At 40.7% G+C, this 19,300-nt stretch overlaps 1 protein-coding gene across 2 annotated transcripts in view; it reads left to right on the plus strand.

Annotated features, from left to right (window-relative positions):
- The window catches only part of Ube2k (ubiquitin conjugating enzyme E2 K), a 58,355-nt gene that overhangs the window by 666 nt on the left and 38,389 nt on the right, over positions 1-19,300 (plus strand). The gene's annotated exons all lie outside the window — the stretch shown is intronic.

Consider the following 19,300-nt stretch of genomic DNA (forward strand, 5'->3'; position numbering starts at 1 on the left):
CTTTAGGTATGGGCTCCCTTACAGTAGAGTGTTGGGGGACCCATGGAGACATAATGGTCAGTATCGTTCTTGGAAGAGGTGTTGAAGCAGTTTACACACTACATATCGGAGATTAATTCCAAGTTAGACAATTATCTCTTTTCCACGTACTCCACCAGTAACTAGGCCTCGTCATTGACATTTAGAGGTTTTTTTTTTTTTTTCCTGGTGAAAGTCAAGTTGCTTGTTACATTAAGTGGTTTGAACTAGGGAAAATAATGAAGTGGATGAGTTGCATATTTCAAAATACTGTTTACCAATATCAGAGTCTCTCCTAGGGCAATGCCTCTGTGACTAGTGTTATGCTGTGAAACTTCATTATGATGTCCCTCGGAGTTAACTTGAGTCTTACTTTTGAAAAGAGGCCCATTACAAATAAGAGATTTCATCAGATACACATTGTTGTAGCTCATTATTGAGTTAGGTTTGTTCTGACACAAAATAGTATACCACGAAATAGCACATTAAAAAATAAGACTCTTGCTGCCCGTGAGTCCTTCAGAATTTAAACATATTAATGCTGGCCATATTTATTTTTTGTGAAATATGGAAAGTAATTTAATAATTTGACTCAGCTGTGTAAGTGACAGTACAATTTTTCAGACCTGAATGAACAAAAATGCCAGATTTTCTGTGATTGAATTTAGCAACAAAATTCTGAAAATAATTATTTTTCTCAAGGTTCACATTCCGTTGTCCAATAAACAGTACTGTTTATGTTTTCCTTATATCTTGGTATTTTGCTAATGTCAGTAACGATTTTTAAAGTTAGGCATTTTAAGTGTGAGTAATTGTTAGAAATCTTGTATCACTCCAGCATTTGTGCCGTCGAGTCTGCAGATAATACTCCATCTTGCCAAGTAGATGTGTAGAAAGTTACTTCAAATTGAAATGACTGTATTAGCAGACTTAGTAAACAGGCTAAGAAATAAGTAGTGATCCGTTTGACATAGCATGAACTCTGACCTCTATTCATTTGCCAAAAACTCTGAATGGAAGGATGACTTTGTATTTTTGTGGAACAATGCAGAACCAGCCTGAGTGTCTGTATTCACATACATTTTAACAGTGATTGTAACTTTTTCTTTAATAAGCAAATGTACTTTGGGGTTGTAGATATGTATTCTTAATGAGAAATAAGAGCTCATTTTGTTGTCAGAGTCTAAAACATTTGTTCTACAATAAGGTTGTACAAGTCTTTAGACTTGTAATGCTTTCTTTTATTTAAGTTATTGCCCTAAAAATCCATATACCCTCTTTGCTTTATGTGATGTGACTTTCTATTTAAGTGATGGGCTGAGGAGATGGCTCCATGGGAAAAGGAGGCTTGTGGCCAAGCCTGACGACCTGAGTTCTGTCCCGAGGACCCACATGGTAGAAGGCTGTCCTTTGACCTCTAGACCCACACATGCAAATAAAATAAAAGCTCATTCCCGTGTATGAGACTAAAAAGAAAAAATTGTCAAGTGTTTCTGAGGAAGGAAAATAGGAAATGTGAACACAAGTTATTCAGGAACAGTGCCTTTGTAAGCCTAGCAGGGAACTTAATCCAGGAAAGTAAACTGCAAAGGATTCTAGGAAAAGAGCAGATAAAATTTAATATTGTAAACTGGACATGGTGGCACATGCTGGCCATTAATCCCAACACTGGGAGGCAGAAGCAGGTGGATCTCTGAGTTCGAGGCCAGCCTGGTCTACAGAATGAGTTCCTGGACAGCCAGGGCAGTTGCACAGAGAAACCCTGTCTCAACCAAAAACATTTAATAATGTAGAAAACCAACAGATAGTTTTATCTTCAACCAATATTTTATTTCATTGACATTTTAGTATGCCCAGTTCCATAGATAGGCTGTATTGATTAATTTTCACCTCAATGAAGGACCCCATAGTGCAGTCTATATATTTTCTTTTCTTTTTTTTCTGGAGCTGAGGACCGAACCCAGGGCCTTGTGCTTGCCAGGCAAGCGCTCTACCACTGAGCTAAATCCCCAACCCCTATATATTTTCTTTTTAAGTATATAAAAATATATATCCAGCAGGGTGGTGGTGGCGCACACCTTTAATCCCAGCACTCTGGAGGCAGAGCCAGGCAGACCTCTGTGAGTTCGAGGCCAACCTGGTCTACAGAGCGAGATCCAGGACAGGAACCAAAGCTACAGAGAGAAACCCTGTCTTGAAAAAACAAACAAGCAAAACAAAAACAGAAAAAATATATATCTGAATAGCTGATCAAGTAATTATTTCAGCATGTGTCCTCTTGTAAATCTCCAGTGTACCAGGTTTCATCCATATGCTAGTGTTTAAGAATTTTGGTTTGATCTAATGACTTATTTTTGGCCTGTTTTTTAAGTACCTTTGTAAAGATAACTCTTGCCAGAGCATACCTTTAATCCCAGCACTGGAGGTGGGTGGACAGAAGCAGGCAGAACTCTGTGAGATATATCCAGTATGACCAGGAATACATAGAGAGATTGTGTCTCCAAAAATACAAAGATAGCTTTCATTGACTGAATTCTGGTCATAGGAATTGGCTGGAAGTGGTTATTTGCTGGGTGTATTATTTAAAATATAAGCCCTTAACATACATGTGAAAGACAGAGTCAGGTACTAAGGAGAGACAATCATGTTTGTGTCAGAAGGGGAGGTTTGTATTTGTATTTTCACAATACAGTGAAAGGATTTATGGGAAATGGTTAAAACTGATTATATATGTTGTGTAGGGGAAGTTGCATGATTGGACATACTATGGACTTTGAGTCATGTGAATGGTACTTAATGAAATAAAGGAAGCATCTATTTTTTATAAAGTACTACTTGGAGATGGGCCTTTTATCAGTTAGATACTTTACAATATGATGGAATTTTAAGTAGTGGTTCAGAGTTGCTCAGAATAGGAAATTTACCTAAAATACATTATAGTTTGTGAGTCAAGTCAGGTGAATTGCCAATTGTGAGGATCAACAGATTAAGCCATGCTTTAGTATATTCATAGGTTGTGTTATTTCTTCTAGTTATTGCAGCTGCCATTTACAGAATGCCTCTTCAGCTGTTGTTTATATATTGCTAATTCTTAGCAACAGGTCTTTGAATTAGATCTCCTATTTTTTAGATGAGAAAATTGAGGTTCAGAGAGTTAAAGTATTGTTTACATGACTTGATTGCAAATGTGGCTTTAGAATTTGGATTTGCTTATGTTACTATGCACTACACTATCATGGCTTGGTAAGAATAGGCATACTTTTAACTTTCGAAATTGGGCCCACATTTTGTTACTTTTTGGGTTTTTTCAAGACAGGGTTTCTCTATGTAGCTTTGGAGTGTGTCCTGGAACTCGCTTTGTAAACCAGGCTGGCCTCGAACTCACAAGAGATCCATCTGCCTCTGCCTCCTGAGTGCTGAGATTAAAGGTGTGCACCACCACTGCTCAGCCATTTTATTACTTGTAATACTTCGTATTACTTGATAAAGCATTTAAGCACTAGTTAATGTTAGTATAAACTCATTAATTGGTACCTATAATTAAAGGTTTACTTGAATTTCTACATAAAATATTTTTAAATTTGAAGTTTAGTGATATAAAATGCCCTTAAATTGGTATATTTATGCTCATGATACCTGTTGTGTTTTTTTTTTTTAATTCTTAACTATAGTTTGCTGATTTTTTTTTTTTCTTTTTTGAAGCAGGGTTTCTCTTTGTAACAGTCCTGGCTGTCTTAGAACTCACTCTCTAGACTAGGCTGGCCCCGAACTCACTGAGATCCGCCTGCCTCTGCCTCCCAAGTGCTGGAATTAAAGGGAATGTTTAAATCTGTGGTATAAGCAAGTTTGTTTCATGAAATTATTGTTGTGTGTTAAGTTTTTCTTTAGTATTTAGTCTTTCATAATTTTAAATTTTATTAAATTTACTATGTAGTTGATCTGGCTTGACCTAAATTATCTTATATGAAAGTAGCTTACAAACTTCTAAACTGTTTTGATTCTGTAGGACATAGTTTCTTTGTTATTTCCTTTTTGATTTCCTTTCCTTTTCTTTTTGTCTTTTTTAAAGACAGGGACTCTCCTCTCTGCAGTTCTGGCTGTTCTTGAACTCACTGCTTAGACCAGGCTGGCCTCAAGTCAGAGCTCCGCCTGCCTCTTACTCCTGAATCCTGGGATGAAAGGCATGTGCCATCATACCTCCATAGGACATAATTTCTTAACTCTGGAATTAATGAACTTTTGAGCAGGTTTTTATCTTTAGGTTAAATTGAGTGGCTTTCCATGTATCATGAGGTGTTTATGAGTATCACCAATGTCTAACATTGGGGCCCTTACTGCTACTAAATCGACTACCCTTGCCAGTAGTGTGAGGTAAATGTCTCTTGACAGCCAGTTGGTAAGACAGACCTGCTATTGGAGACAGAACTCCTTTGAAGAACCTGTAGGACTGTCTTTTATATACGGTGTGTAGTGTTTATCCAAAGGGTGGTTGATCTTCTGTCTTTCGAACTTTTAAGTTTGTTTTTCTTTTAATTCTTTCCCCTTCTCTTCCCCCTCTTCTGTGTGTGTGTGTGTGGGGGGTCATTGTAAGCAAGTGCTGTACCATTAGGCTATATCCCACCCTCTCTCTATTTTGATTTAAAGAAAAAGGTAAAGTTACCTACAAAAACCAATATAACCAGAATTTGAAAAAAATTTTAACAGATTTTCAGTGCTTATGATCAAATGCAGGGCTTTATGTATAGTAGGTAAGTGCTCCACCATTCAGGTATATGTATACCTGAAATATAAGAATTTTTTAAGAGTAGATTTTTATTTTTATTTTTTAGTTTTTCAAGACAAGGTTTGTCTGTGTAGCCCTGGCTGTCCTGGTACTTACTCTGTAGACCAGGCTGGCCTCAAACTCAGATCCGCCTGCCTCTGCCTCCTGAGTGCTGGGACTAAAGACCACCACTGCTCAGCAAGAGTAGAATTTTTCTTCAGTTACATAAACTATAGCTTTGTGTGGATTGTTTAGTGTGCCTAATGAGGTTCTGGAGTGGCCTGAACACAGCAGTCTTACATACTGGTTTAAAAAACAAAAACCTCTACAAGTGATACTACATTTCTTGTTTTACTTTATTCTTGTTTTGTTTTGTCATTTATTTATTTTTGTTTTTCGAGACAGGATTTCTTTGTGTAGCGTTGGCTGTCCTAGAACTAGCTCTGTGGACCAACCAAGCTGGCTTCAAAGATCTGCCTGCTCTTGGCTCCCAAGTGCTGGGATTAAAGATGTTTGCTACCACAGCTCTGCTTTTTTTGTTTATTTGTTTTGGGAGACAGAGTCTTTACATAACATAGCCCTGGCTATAATTCACCATGTAGACCAGGCTGGCCTTGAACTCAAAGAAATTGCCTCCCTCTCCCTCCCAAGTGCTGGGACTAAACACATGAACACTATCCCTGGCCTTTTACTTTATTCTTAAGAAGATTGTGAGGTTGTCTAGCTCGTGGGATGCTCTGGATTCTATCCTCAGCACTGCAAAAGAGACTTTGGTCTCTGGCGAATGTTGAGCTGCATCTTGGCTTCCCTGGCATGTCACTCCTTTGTAGAGCCTAGCCTTATTTTCTGTGAACATATTGAGCATACTGATCTTTTTTTAAAACATATTTTTATTATCACTTATTTATGTGTACATGTGTATATATCTGAAGTTAGGGCCATCCCCTGGAGCTGGGGTTACAAGCAGTTGTAAGCTGCCTGATGTGGTGCTGGGAATTGAACTCAGGTCCTCTGCAAGAACCATACATGTTCTTAACCACTGGGCTATCTCTCCAGCCCCCAGAGAATACTGATCTTAACACCTCAAAGACTTACCTGATTAGAACGGTAGAGTAGTACATAAAGGGTAGGTGACAATGCTGGGTCAGGATTGGGAGTACAGTTCAGTGGGACTGTAAGACTATGGCATGTTGTTAGCACTGGGGGGGGGGCGGGTAGGTGTAAAACATTAAGTGTCACGGGTGTTCTGTGGGTATGAGAATGGAAGAGGTTCATAGGATGGGTTCAAACGAAAAGTTGAGAGGCACTTCAGCTAACTTGTTGGCACAGACAGGTGAGAGAGTGGGTGGGGAAGAGAGATTGATTTATCTATTCAGAACAGAAAGGTCTATAGCTCTTCTGTACTCAGCATAGTTGTGAAATTATGTTCTTTTATTTTTTTTGGGAAAGCACCTTTTTCCATATTAAAACAAAGTAGACATACAGTATGACTGGCACTCAAATCAAGAAGCAGAACATTATCAGTACCATAGGACCCTACCTCCAGTTGTTTTTCTCATTTTGTTTTTAAATCTCACAAGGGGCTTCACTATATGGCCCTCCCTGGTTGACCTGAAACATGCTATGTAGACCTGCTGGTTTTTGTTTTTTCTTTGTAACAGGGTCTCTTTATAATCTTGGCCGCCCTGGAATTTGCTATGTAGAACTCAACAGGTTCTTCTGCCTCTGCCTCCCAGGTGCTGGGATTAAAGGCCTATCTGCTGGTTTTGATTTGAACTCATCGGCTTACTCAGTGATAGGATGAAAGGCATGTGCCACTATGCCCACCTTCTCTGATTTCTTACAGCACAGATTAGTGTGTTTGAGTAAAAGACTAGACATGAGTATATACTGTATGATTCAAGTTTGAAGGTTTTTGAAAAATTCCCTTAAAAATTTAAAATTTTCTGTCTGTCATCTGTCTATGCGCATAGATCTGAGGACAACTTTGGAAAGGTGTTTCTGTCCACTGTAGGTTCCAGAAATCAAACTCAGGTCATGAGGCTTGCAGACCAGTTTTACCTGCTAAGTAAGCTATTTCAGATGGCTCTTCAAAATCTTTTGTTTAAAAAACAAAACAAAACAAACAAAAAACTGAAAACCTCCACTCCAGGCTTTTAATGCTAGCATTCACTCCAGTGGCAGAGGCAGGGGGATTGTGAATTGGAGGCCAGCCTGGTCTGCATAGCAAGTTCTAGGAGAGCCAGAGCTGCAGAGAGAGACCCAATCTCAACAGACAAAACCCTCCAGATTTGGTGACGGGAGAAGGAGGGGTTAGGGCCGCCTGAGTTACATCAGACCCTGTCTCAAAAGCCACACAGCAGCAAACCCCAGATAAACCCAAACCACTGTAGGGAATAGTGTCCTAGAAATGGTTAAAATTTGGTGTGTGTGTTTAAAGAGCCCAAAGATACCATAATGAATTCCTTACCTGGAAGATTGGAAAACTGCTGAGTGGTGATGGCACACGAATTTAATCCTAGCACTTGGAAGGCAGAAGCAGGTGGATCTCTGAATTCGAGGCCAGCCTGGTCTACAGAGCGAGTTCCAGAACAGCCAGGGCTACACTCAGAAACCCTGTCTTGATTTAAAAAAGAAAAGAAAAAGAAAAAGATTGGAAAACAGGTCCAAAGAGGTTGGTTGTGGGTCAGTGATACCAAGCTAGTTAATGGTGAATGACACATTTTTGTCTACTCCAAACACAGTATGTCAGTGTTCCATATGAATAGTCTTTTTTATAATACTAATAAATACTGATAAAAGTGCAAAGAGAGTTTTAATATTAGGTATTTGTTTTCCTTTATCCCTCTTTATATGAGAATTTAAACTTGCCAGGAGTCAGAGATACTTAATTCTTAGATTGTAAAGTGGTAAATTTAGTAATTAAGAGTGTGGGCTTTATAATTCGATTTTAAGTCCTGGTTTTTCTACTGAAGTTCTAGCTCTTTTTTTTTTTTTTTTTTTTTGAGACAGGGTCTCACATGGGGAGACACACCACATTGAGAGGACAGTACAGTCAGTCTCAGGTGTTGGTCTTACCATTCCTTCTTGTTTGAAACAGGATGTCTCTTTGTTCTTTGTTTTATGAGAAACTGGCTGCCTTGGAAGTTTCTGGGGGATTCTCTGTCTTGGCCCAGATCTCACCTTAGGGACCCCGGAAGTGCATTACACGGGCTTTGGAGATTTGAACTCGGGCTTTGGAGATTTGAACTCCGGTGCTAACATTTGTGCTTTCCTACTGAGCCATCTCCTTAGCTCCTCAGTGACTGCTTCTGTGAGTTGACGTCATTGTTTAAATTAAGAGCCTGTCAACATCTCCTAGGGTAGATGGCCAGAGAGGAGAATGTATAGGGATATATGGGCTTCAAGGTGTTAATCTCTTTTAGGAGACAGTTTGTAAACTAAGGAAAAGTGTGTATTGAAAATGTCCCTCCTCAGCTGGCCAGTGGTGGCTCACGCCTTTAATCCTAGCACTTGGGAGGCAGAGAGGCAGGCAGATCTCTGAGTTCGAGGCCACCTTGGTCTACAAATCAAGTTCCAGGACAGCCAGGACTGTTAAACAGAGAAACCCTGTCTTCAAAAACCAAAAAAAAGAAGAAAAGAAAATGTCCCTCCTTCCTCCACGTCTTTTTTTTCTTTCCTTTTTTTTCTCCATTAACTTTTTTTTGGCTAAGCATTCTTTATATATATTTGATATTTCCTATTATGTGAGTTTTTTTTTTATTTACTCTGTGAAAGTATGATAAAAATGCACATAACCCAAGAAAGGGCAAAGCTACACAGAGAAACCCTGTCTCGAAAAACAACAAAAAAGCACATAGCTCTGGACACAGCTCATTTGTGGGGTACTTGCCGGTGTGCAAGGCTCTGAATTGATCCCAGTACTACCCCCTGGCCCTGGTAAAGCACTAAACAAAGTTTGCTCGCTTAACCACCTTTAGATGTATACTTAAGTGGTGTTAAGTACACTTACAGTGTTGTTGTGCAGCCATTACTACCAGTTTTCTCCAGAACTTTCCTTGTCCTGTAAAACTGAAAAAAATCTGCTCAGTAACACTCTACTCTCTCTCACTCCATCCCTGATAGTCACCCCCTTCTCTTTTCTGTTTTTATGAATTTCACTGCTCTTACTATATGTAGCTTGCGCACTCTCACTCTGTGGTTCTTTTATGACTGACTCCGTGTCTTAGTTTTATCCCACCTTTCCTTTATAGACCTCAGGCCAGGGAGATGGCTCAGTGGGTAAGCTGCTGGCTGCTTCCGTGTGGAGAGCTGAGTTCTGATGCTCAGCACTCATAAAAGCCAGGTACAGTGGGTACCCTGTGTCCCCAGCACTGGGACAGGCTCGCAGAGACAGGCAGGTACCTAGCTGGTTAGCCAGTCTAGCTAATATTGCAAGCCCCAGGTTCACTGAGAGACCCTTGGCTCAAAAAAATCAGGTGAGGGGTTGACAGGAAGGCTCAGCAGGTAAAGACACTCACTCCTAATCCTGGCTACTTGAGTTGGATCCACAGGATCCACATAGTGGATGTAGAGAATTGACTCCTGCAAATGATCTTCTAATCCTCACATGCTTGTTCCATGACACATGCATATCCCTCCTCCAGAAAATAAATAATAAATAAGTAAGTAAGAAAATAAAGAAAGAAAAGAAAAGAAGTGGAGGTCTGTAGAGGAACACACCTGATAGTGACTGCTAGTTGCATGTACATTACACAGACACACAAACAATTAAAATAGGGGCTACTGTTATGGCTCAGCTCTTAAGAGTAGTTACAGCTTTTGCAGATTGCCCAGGATTGGTTCTGATGCCCACTTTGGGCTGATTAGAACCTCCTGTAACTCCAGCTCTAGGGTATCTACTATCTTCTGGCCACTCTGGACACTTCACTCACTTGGACCACGAAGACACACACTTGTACATGTATTTAAAAATTAAAAAAGCCAGGTGTAGTGCTGCATGCCTTTAATCCCAGCTTTGAGAGACAGGCTTGTGGATTTCTGTGAGTTCAAGGCTAGCCTGGTTTATACAGCAAGTTCCAGACCAGCTGGGGCCTTATATCAAAAGTACATACATGAAATATAAAAAAGTTAAAAATGATCTTGTGCTGTCATTTTCCCTTATGTTCTTTGCTGCCTATGTCATAGTCATAACCTTTATAGCTTTCCTAGCCTATTTGGTATCAAGGCTCAGATTTATACTTTTATCCTTGTATAAACTTCAGACTTTGTATTTCAAAACTTGCACAGTACTGAACTGCCTGCTGTGTAGTTCAGCTGTAGGACCTGGACCAAGTCTTGAGGTACATATTCCCCACCACCACCACGTTTCTTATTAGTGTGTTTGTATGTCTGTCATGGCAGATGTGGTGTGATTGGAGAACAGCTTGTGGGAGTCAGTTCTCTACTTTCACCATGTGGGTTAACCTCTGAGCTATCTCACTAGCCCCGTCCCTTATTTAAAAAAGAATTGGGGGTAGGGGGTGATGATCAGAGGGCAACTTGCAGGAGTTGGCTCTGGTCTACCATGTGAATTAATGTGATTGAGCTCAGTTTGCCAGTCTTTTCTTTACCTGTAGATCCATCTTCCTGACTCCAATCCTTTGCTTTTGTTTGTTTGTTTGTTTGTTTGTTTGTTTGTTTTGTTGAAACAGGGTCTCTCTACATAGTCCTGGTTGTCCTGGAACTCAATATGTATATCAGGCAGGCTTCCAACTCACAGAGACTGCCCTCCTGCCTCTGCCTCACAAATACTAGGACCACATCCTACCAGTCCTGGGATGTCCTTAGGCCAAGTATGGGGCACATGCATATAATCCCAGCACCCAAGAGGTTGAAATCATCAGAACCAGGAGATTAATACCTACCTGAACAAGAAAATGAAATTCTCATACTACCTCTTTTTTTTTTGAAGACGGCGTCTCATGTAGACTCTGTTGACCTTGAACTTACTGTATAGTCAAGACTGATATTGAATCTCCTTATCCTCTAGCCTCCATTTTCCAGGCACTATGATTACAGGTCATATGTGTCACCATGTCTGGCTAAAAATGCCACTTGATAGTCTTTCTTGAACCCTGAGTTACTCTGTTCTCTCCTGTCACTGTCCGATTTCTGCAGTGCACTCAGTGCATTATTAATTGTACTTAGATCTGTACAGTTTTCTAACAGACTTCTAGAAAACTCCTTGACAATTCTTAGAATCCTTTTCTTTGAAGCATCTTGTAGGTTCCTGGAATGTAATAGCTTGGTATTTAAAGTGGTGTTGCTTCAGATCTTGGATAGGTACACTTTGCTTTTGTGCTCCCCTCTCCACTTATTTTTGAGGCAGGCTCTCTTGTATCGTAGTCTGGCTTCAAAATGGATATGTAGCTGAGGATCACCTTGAACTTCAATCCTTCTGCCTTTTCAAGTGTTAGGAGTACAGTTATACACCACCACATTCTGTTTATGGGGTACAGGGATTGAACTATAGGATTTTGTCGTGCTCAGCAAATGTTCTACCAGCTGAGCTACATCCTAACCCTACTGGGATTTTTTTAAAAAATGAAAAGCTTCCCCCTCCCCTTTAGGGTTTCTCTGTAGCTCTGGCTGTCCTGGAATTTGCTCTGTAGACCAGGCTGCCAGATCTGTCTGTCTGTGCTTTGGCCTCCGGAATGCTGGGATTAAAGGTGTGTGCCACCACCTAAAGTAGATCTTTTAAAGAAACATATGTATATCATATGTATATGTGTATGTATGTATGTGTATATGTGTGTATGCCTGAGCAGGCCAGAAGAGCACATCAGATCCTCTGGAGCTGAAGTTGCAGGCCATTGTGAGCCCCTAATAGGGGTACTGAGAAGTGAACTGGCCCTCGACAGAGCAGCATGCTCTCTTAATCATTTGAATCATCTCTCTAGCTTCTCCTGTCCATTTTTATGTACTTCCTTCTCCCAAGTGATGACTGGGTTGTTTTCTAGATTTCTTTGTTTCACGTTGTCTGTTGAGATTGTCTTACTCATCTGTGAGTTATCTTGTTCAATGCTGTTCTTAATACATGTTCTTTAATGCTGTTCTTCTTCTTTTTTTTTTTTTTCTTTTGGTTTTTCGAGACAGGATTTCTCTGTGTAGCTTCTGGAGCCTGTTCTGGAACTCACTCTGTAGCCCAGGCTGGCCTCGAACTCACAGAGATCCGCCTGCCTCTGCCTCCTGAGTGCTGGGATTAAAGGCATGGGCCACCACTGCAAAAACAGTCATTACTGTTAACCACTGAACAATCTCTTCAGTCCCTAGCATAAAAAAGTTCAGAACACTTTCTACATTTGTTAGAGACTTAGTTATTTCCAGTTTATTGCTGAGAATTTTGAGTGTATATATGAGTGGTATATACTGATTTCTTACTATGTCTTTGGATGTAGTTTAGGTGTTTTTTTCTTTATAAATTTTTTAGGTGTTTTTTAAATAAATATTTGTTTTATATGTAAATGTTTTCTGTAGTTGGATTTTTCTTTGAGCCACCAGCTCACAAATAACGACATGGAGACTTATTAATTATGAAAGCTCAGCCTTAGCTTAGGCTTGTTCCCAACTAGTTCCTATAACTTAAATTAACCTGTATATTTTAATCTATGTTCTGCTGTGTGGCTTATTACCTCATCTCTCCATACTGCCCATGCTGCCTCTTCCGCATCTGGCTATGGACTCTGCCTCTTTTCTTCCCATAGTCCTCTCTGTGCTGGAAGTCCTACCTAGCTATTGGCTGTTCAGCTTTTTGTTACATCAGTCACAGCAATACCTTTTCACACAGTATATGAATATCCCACAACAGTCTTCATTCATTCATCCTTTCGAATGAGAACAGGCTTATAATTTAGCCTCAGCCTCTTGAAGGCTGGGATTACAGGATTATGCCATGCCTGGTTTCTAAATTAACCGAAGTGCTCCCCTAAGCCATCTCTGCTTCCATGCAAACCTAGTGCCTTATATATGCCTGGCATGTTTGTAGTACTCAGTTATATCCTCAGCCCTCAGTGGTAATTATGTCAGACCTCATCCCCATGCAAGGTATACTGCAGCCCTGGCTGGCCTGGAGCTCAATATATATAGAACAGGCCTTGAACTCTGTGAAGCCTGCCTCTTCCTGGAGTGTTGAGATGCCTTTTTAAAAGATGTCTCTGGATTTGGTCATACTTCTTTGTCCTAAGATGTTTACTTTGTGAGGTGCTGTACTATCCTCCATGTGCCTACATGAGAATGTGCCAGGTGTGGTTTCACTTCTTTAGTCCCAGGACTTGGGAGGCAGAAGTAGGTGGATCTCTGAGTTCCAGGCCAGCCTGGGTTATAGAGACAGGACAGCCATGGTTACACAGAGAAACCCTGTTTCAAAACACCAAAACAAACAAACATACATTCACACAAACAAATCCCTGGTGATGTGTCATCGAGGGTGGAGACCTAGCTCATTGACACTCCACTCTGTTGTTCCAGCACCTTGTGGCTAAGTAGGAGGCACTTGTGTTCCTGAGTAAGTTGAAAGACTTTGGGGAGCTTATCCCAACCATCATGAAAGTAATACATTTTGTTCTGCTTCTGAGACTAGAAGTGTAAAATTGTTAAAGATGGTGTCCAGGTCAAGTTGTATATTTATTCCATATATGGGTGACTAATTTAGTTGAGTCCTCTATTTAGAAAATGAATGTCCAGGTCAAAAACTAGAAAGCTAGTTTTTGATAGTCAGAAGGAAGTTATTTTGGGTTTATTTTGTTGTTTTCTCCTTTGAAGATCTCAAGGGGCATCTATGTAGTATATATGACATCATCTGTATTCCTGTGGGTTCGTTTGTTTATCTTCATATTTTCATTTATTCAGCAGATATTTATTGAATACTGCTTAGATGGTTAATAAAATAGGCATTTTCACTGCTTTACTGAGTAGATTTTGGCATACCAAGGCGGTGAGATACTGAACAGCTAATTTTAAGTGTGTGTGTATAGCTTAAAGGAAGCTGTAAGGTTGAGTAATTCAATTTAACCTCAGGGAGAGAGTTCCTTGGGAATAACCCTTATACAGCCATATTTGGGGAAATTTGAATAAACTTAGTTAATGTCACGAGGATCAACTATGGAAAGCTGATAGTCATAACAACTACAGATGGAAAAGAATCAGTGATCTTTTCCTTTTCTTCCTTTCCCCACCCCTTTTGAGACAGGGTCTCATAAGTTCCAGACCCTGGCTGGTCTGGAACTTGCTATGTAGACAAGCAGGCTGTAGACAGAGATCTGCTTGCCTCTACCTTCTGAGATTAAAAGCATGTGCTCACCTTGCCCAGCTTAATCACTTTTCTTAGTCAGTTTTTGTAGATATAAAAGTTACAGTTTGCTTTAGATAGATAGTAAAGGTTGCTACATCTACCTTGTGTCTTGAGACAAGGCTTTATACCCCAGGCCACCCTAACTTCACTGTGTAGCTGAGGATGACCTTGAATTTCTCCTTCCACTTTCCAAGTGCTGAGCATCACCATGTCTTTTTAAATTTCAAGACAGGGTTTCCCTGTGTAGCCCTGGCTGTCCTGGAAATACCTCTGTAGACCAGGCTGGCCTTGAACTTACAGATCCACCTGCCTTTGCCTCCTGAGTACTGGGATTAAAGGTGTGTGCCACCACATCTGGCCTGCTTTTCTTATTTAGTGTTTTGAGACACTAGCAGTGGTAGGCCTTGGTAGTCTTACTACATAGCCCTTGGACTTGAAACTGTTGAGATCAGGACTCAGAGAAGGAATGGGTTCTGTTTAAATAACTAAAACATAGCTAGGAGTTTGTAGGTAGTGATGAAGATGAACTTGGAAAGGGTGGTAGGATCCAAATCAACTTAAAATGTTTTAAGAGAGGAATTTGGGTTTTAAGTGACCGTTGAAACCATTGGCCAGTTTAAAGGAAAAGACAAAGTTTGGGTGGTGGTTTTTTTTTTTGTGTGTGTGTGTGGGGGGTGGGGGTGGGGGGGTGGAGGTGGGGACATTTGAGGAAAAAGAATCTAGAGCAGTGGTTCTCACCCTTCCCAATGCTGCGGCCCTCTAATCCAGTCCCTCATGGTGTGGTGACCCTCAGCCATAAAATTATTTTGTTGCTACTTCCTAACTAATTTGGCTGTTGTTATGAATTGTAATGTAAATGTCTGCTGGCGTGACCCACAGGTTGAGATCTGCTGCTCTGGAGGTTTGAGTTTCTGAATCTAACAGACAAGATAGTGGTCAGTAATTTAGACAAGTAGGGAAGTCTGCAGGTGGTGTTCCAGGTGACTTGAGCATCACAGATTGAAAATCCTTTAGATTTATGAGATAGGGTCCAGCTATGTATGTGGCTTGACAGTTTCTTCCAACCTTGACCTTTCTGTCTCAGTGCTGCTGGGGTTACAGGAAGACATCACCATGCCCAGCTATTAGACTGCTTCTCATGTTCAACTAATAGTCCTTAAGGATGTGCCTTTTGTTTTTAAATTCTCAAAACGGTTGTCCAGACAACATATCTGAAGTTCAGCAGGGAAAGACATAAGACAGCTGAGCTGGCCTCCCTCATACAGTTTTCTCAGAAGTTCAAGAACTTCTGGTTTTGCTTTTTACTGCTTAAAAACCTTTTTACTGACTTAAAGAAGATTAAGAAATGTAATCTAGGGCTGGTGACATGTTTTATCAGGTAAAGAAAGGTGCCTGCTGCCAAGCCTAATGACCTGAGTTTGATCCCTGGGACTCACACGATGGGAGGGTGGGGACCACTTACTACAAATTGTCTTATCTTCTCCACATGTCCCCCACTCCATGCACAGAGAAATAAAAATGTTCAAAAGTGTATTTTGGTGGAACACATTGATTTCCAGTTAAAACCATTGTTTCAGTAGTGAAAAAGGAAAAGGAAATTGTCTGTTTCTTGAGTCAGGTCTCGCTGTGTAGACTGGCTGTCCTTGAATTCCAGATCTTCCTGCCTGTCTGTGTTGTCACCACAGGTTTATGCCACCCTATCAAGTTGAGACAGGAAATTCATTAGCTTGCTGTGGAGAAAGGGTAGGGAAAAAAACTCAGGCTGATCACTTGGACAAGAGAGGGTAGTAAATTGGGTTAGAGTTGAGTGGGAGCTGGAGTCGTGTAGTGCTGGGATATATATACTCCAAAGGTACACACAACACAATCCGATGGGCTAGCAAAACATTCTGGTTTTAGTAATTAGTGGTGAGGCTAATTTTTGAGATAGGAGAGATGGAAAAGAGCACGAATTTTGCTATGTCCATTTTTAGGTTTATGTTGATGGAAATAACAAGCAAGCGGTTGAGTTTATGAGTCTGGAGGCAAGATCTGGAGAGAGATTTGACATAGGTCAGCTAAGCAGCTAAGCATTTAAAGTCTCAACTGGGGAATCTTAGGGAGGAAATTGCCTAAAATACAGATTTTAGGATGAAGTTCTGGTCTTTTGTTTTCAGCCTTTTGTACATACTGATATTGAAACTGAGGACAACTAACAAAAGATAAAGTGAGTTAATACTTGTGTTAAGAAAAGCAGAAGTGCATGGTGTCACTAAAGCCAAGAAAAGAGTGTTTGGAAGAAATTGGCCTGTTAGGCTGCTAAAAGGAAATGACCCTTGAATTTTCAACACAATTACCATTGGTGTCCTTGCTGGAGTTTTTATTGGAAAGGTGAAGACAGAAATCTGTTTGGAATGGGTTACTAAAAGATGAGGTGAGAATGTAACATTAGGAGTTTAGTTTAACAGGAGAGGAGAGAGGAGAGGCCATAAAGAGCTGGGGAAGTCAGGCTTGAGGGAGCTTTGAAAAGAACTGGCAGATAATGGAGGGAATTGTATGTTGGTGGGTAGGAGAATTTGAGTATGCTAGAGAGTAATCAGATTTTTTTTTCTCCAACAATATTATTAGGAAATCTTTGAAAAAGAAGAGGGAGGGGTAGGGTGGTGTGCATAACAAAGTGGGAAGATTAATCTTGAATAGAAAGAGACACTCAGGATAGTGTTAAGTTTCAGTTGGGATTTTTGGTGTGCACTTTAACGGACCAATTAACAGTGATTGAAGTGATCAGAGTGTTGATGTTGGGATGAAGCCAGCTTGTTGGGCTTGCAGTGCTGAAGAAAGTGAACTTAATTTAAGGCATATGGGAATCTGGGAACAATGAAATAATTTGGGGGAAGGTATAATTTTTGTTGATAAAAATCAAGGTTATCATAAAAATAAGGGTTTGAAGCAAGGCCTTGATGACGTACACTTTTAATCCCAGCACTCCGGAGGCAGAGGCAGGTGGATCTGAGGCCAGCCTGGTCTAAAGAGTGTGTTTCAGGATAGCCAGGGCCGTTATACAGAGAAACCCTGTCTCCGGGAAAACAAACAAACAAACAAACAACAAAAACAGTAGAAGAATGAGGGTTTGCAGTTTATTAATATTTGCCAGGAACACAGTCCTGTCTACTTGCTTTTTGTGAGGATTAAAAAAATTTCCAGATGGTGCTGGAGAGAGATCTCAGTAGCTAAGAGCATTAGTTACTTTTGCCAAGGCCCTGGGTTTGAATCCCAGCACCTGTGTGGTGGCTCATGACTAACTATCCAGTTCCAAAGGATCTGGTGCCCTCTTCTGACCTCTGCGGGCACAAGACATGTACTTGGTGCACATGCAGCCATGTAAGCAAAACACTCACACACATACAATTTTAAAACCTTTCTTTTGTACAAAAAGATGGTGAAAGTAAGCTATATACAGTTTTTCTTCTAACTAGATCAGTGGTTCTCAACCTTCCTGATGCTGTGACCTGTAATACAGTTTCTCATGTTGTGGTGACCCCCAACCTAAAGTTATTTTCGCTGCTACTTCATAACTGTAATTTTGCTACTGTTACGAATCTTTAAAAAAAAAAAAAAAAGATTTACTATGTATACAGTGTTCTGCCCACATGCCAGAAGAGGGCGCCAGGTCTCTTTACAGATGGTTGGGAGCCACTGTGTGGTTGCTGGGAATTGAACTCAGGACCTCTGGAAGAACAGCCAGTGCTCTTAACCACTGAGCCATCTCTCCAGCCCCTGTTACGAATCTTAATGTAAGTATCTGATATGCAAGATATCTGATCTGTCATCCCTGTGAAAAGGTTGTTGGACCCCCAAAGGGGTTGCAACACACAGTTGAGAACCACTGTACAAGATTGTTGCTGATGCTGGCCAGTATCACTCTTGTTACTGGTGGTCCTGAAGATTGAACACAGGGCTTCTCCCATGCTAGGCAAGTGCAGTGCCACAGAGCTACATCCACCCCCAGCCCTCTTAGACACAAGCTCTCACTAAGTGGATCAGGGTGGTTTTGAACTTAACCCTCTTGCCTCAACTTCCTGAGTAGGTAGGATTACCAGTTCTAGCTTCTTTGTTTTTTCTTTCTTTTCCTTCTCCTTTTCCAAAAAATGAAATACATTTTTGTTTTGTTTTGTTATGCTTGCATGTGTGTTTGTTCACCACGTGTGTGCCTGGTGCCCATGGGGACCAGAAGAGTACATGGGATCTCCTGGACTGGAGTTACAGATAGCTATGAGCTGCTATGTGGGTACTTGGAATTAAGACCGTGTCCTTTGGAAAACCACTGAGACATCTGTCCAACAGGGTCCCCCTCCCCCATTTAATCAAAGTAGACTCTTAGTATGCTGTGTCTTTTTCCCCTTAATGTATGTACTTTCTTTGTTACATTAAGTAGTCCTTTTTAAGGACTGTAGGAACTGAAATTTAAATATGTTTTAGTATTTTCCCACTATACTGTACAATGCTGAATGGGATGTCTTTACGGAATTGAGTTTATTTCCCTAAGCTAAGCTTTTTTTTTTTCTCTAATGATTTATTTATTTGCATGGTGTTTGCCTACATGTGTGTCTGTGTAAGGGTGTTGGATCCCCTGGAACTGGAATTACAACTGTGAGCTGCCATGTGGGTGTTGGGAATTGAACCCCGGTCCTCTGGAAGAGCAGCCAGTGCTCTTAACTGCTGGAGCCATCTCTCCAGCCCCTAAGCCAAGTTTTTTGAAAGGGGGATTGTAATATACTCAACCATTAGTAAAATCGTGAGGTAGCCTAGTTCATCAAATTCATACCAATTCCTATAGAGTATGTGTGTGTGTGTGTGTGTGTGTGTGTGTGTATTTAAGACAGAATTTTCACTAGTTGGCCTTGAATTTATCTGTCCTCCTGCTTTAGGATCATAGGTCTGTGCTACCAAACCAAGCTCTGCAGCCTCTTCAGATTTTTTAAACTGGGTCTTATTATGTTGCCCTGGCTCTCCTGGAACTCACTCTATAGATCAGGCTGGCCTTGGACTTCGAGATTCGCCTGCCTGCTGGGACTAAAGGTGTGTGCCACCACTGCCCAGCAAGATAATGATTTTCTTTTTCTCCCCCCTCCCCACCCCCCCCCTGTTTTTTGAGACAGGGTGTTTCTTTGTGTAGCTTTGGACCCTGTCCTGGAACTCACTCTGTTGCC

Source organism: Peromyscus maniculatus, chromosome 10, assembly GCF_049852395.1.
Source record: "Peromyscus maniculatus bairdii isolate BWxNUB_F1_BW_parent chromosome 10, HU_Pman_BW_mat_3.1, whole genome shotgun sequence".
Classification (NCBI taxonomy): domain Eukaryota; kingdom Metazoa; phylum Chordata; class Mammalia; order Rodentia; family Cricetidae; genus Peromyscus; species Peromyscus maniculatus.